General features: G+C 40.8%; 1 pseudogene; it reads right to left on the minus strand.

Moving 5' to 3' along the window:
- Positions 1–381: 381 nt before the first annotated feature.
- On the minus strand, positions 382–1,319 carry LOC123955052 (annotated as a pseudogene).
- Positions 1,320–2,235: the final 916 nt, after the last annotated feature.

Below are 2,235 nucleotides of genomic sequence, written 5' to 3' on the forward strand. Positions count from 1 at the left end.
AATGCTTTTTGTCAAATCATTATTAATTCTGTCCAGTCATATCATTGGTTTGAAAGAAGTGAAATAAAAAGTATATAAATAACTAAATTTTGGAAATTAAGTGTACATGGTTTAATCAGAGGGAAGAATACCAACAGTAAAGGATTTTGCAATGAATCATTGTCATCCAAAAGTGGAAAATTTACGGAGAAGACAACTATGCAGACCAAACTAAAATGAGACCTTGAGAAACAGATGTCCATTTTGCTAAAATGTGTTGATCAAGTGTGACTGTCAGAGACACTGATTAACTCTTTGGACTGCTATATTGTCCAGAATGAAGACAAATGTTTTTCTGAAGACTTCCACACCAAGGTCATGTGTTTTTTTTTTTTTATTATTTTAATTCTTTTTGCACATCGTCTCCCTCAGAGCCCGGTGGACCTGCTTGTTCCACAGAGTGTAGATGACAGGGTTCAGCCGTGGGGTCACCACCATGTTCACAAGGGCTGCCTCCCTGTTGGAGTCCAGCCTGTTTGTTTGCTTTGGTTTCACATATATGAACACACAGCTGCCATACATCGAGAGAGGACAAGGAGGTGAGAGGAGCAGGTGGAGAAAACTTTCTGTTTCTCCTTGGCTGAGGGAAGTTGCAGGATTTTGACTACTATGTTGCTGTATGCAATGACAGTTATGATAAGGGATATCAACAAGATAAAGGAAGTGAGAACAAAGGCCAAAATTTCAACAGACCTGGTGTCAGAACAGGAGAGGTGAATCAGGGAGCCAATGTCACAGAAAAAGTGGGGGATGACATGGGGTCCACAGAAGGATAACTGGGAGACTTTTACTAGCAGACCAGTGATGAGAGGGAAGGCCAAAGCGAAGCAGGCAGTGACCAGAAGGAAGCAAGTCTTCAGGTTCATGATGGTCGGGTAATGCAGAGGCTTGCAAATGGCCACATACCGATCCAGAGACATCACTGCTATGAGAAGGAATCCTGCTGCTCCCAGAAATAAAGAGACAAATGCTTGTATGAAACAGGCAGGAAAGGAAATGGTTTGCTTGCCTGAGAGAAAGATGACAAGCAACTTAGGAATAATAGTACTTATGAAACAACACTCCAAGAAGGAGAAAATGCTGAGGAACAAGTACATAGGTGTGTGGAGCCGGGAGTCAGCACAGGTGATGGTGACTATGACCGCATTGCCTGCAATGGACGCCAGGTACACCAGCAGGTGCACCAGGAAGAAGACCTTTCCCAGGTGCTAGATGGCAGGAAACCCCTCCAAGGTGAATTCTTGGACAGCTGTCCCATTCCCCATTTCCATGGACATCTCTTTCCAGAATCATCAATGCTGGTCTAACCTACAATAAAGACATCAACAAGCACAATGGTTTAAGAGGAGCAGGATTAAGCTATTTGTCCATGAAGCTGACTAGCCCAATAGCTAATTGGTTTAGTCAGCGGATTCTTGAATCAGTAGGACCTGAGCTCAGTACTAGTTAAATACTGAGTTCTAACTCCTGAGAGATGGGTCATCTTTAGAAAGGTAGTTAATCTTTGTGAACTTCGCTTTCACTCTCTGTAGAATGTAGATGATAGGATCTTTCCGTTCATGTTCTTGTGAGAAGTAAGATAAAGCAGGAAACTCACTTGTTATATGATGCCAATGTTTCTTTGTTTCTCAAATTCTAAGTATAATATTATGATCATTAATATAGTGTAAATAGAGCATCAATAGGCAGAGTTATTGACATTTCATAGTTATAATGCATTGTAATTATTTATTCATTTTATTAGTTTTTAATAAAATTTTTATTTATTTATTTATTGAAGAGAGAGAGTGAGAGAGAGAAAACACAAGAACAGGGAGGGTCAAAGGGATAAACAGATGCCCCACTGAGCAAGGAACCCAATGGAGGACTCCATCCCAGGACCCTGGGATCATGACCTGAGCTGAACGTAGACACTTAAACAACTGAGCCACCCAGATGCCCAACATTTTTTAAATAATATTAATTTGTAAGTAAACATAATAATATTAGTGATACTGCCCTTGAATGTTTAAAAATATGCAACATATTTTGTGGTCCAAGTTTTTATCATCATCATCATCATATGTTCAAGATTTATGTTTTCTATGCTGGTCACTGAAACTGTTAGCTCTATTCCTCTTCACAATAACCATGAACCCCCGGGCGCCTGGGTGGCTCAGTGGGTTAAGCCTCTGCCTTCGGCTCAGGCCATGATCC

This window comes from Meles meles, chromosome 13 (genome assembly GCF_922984935.1).
Source record: "Meles meles chromosome 13, mMelMel3.1 paternal haplotype, whole genome shotgun sequence".
Classification (NCBI taxonomy): domain Eukaryota; kingdom Metazoa; phylum Chordata; class Mammalia; order Carnivora; family Mustelidae; genus Meles; species Meles meles.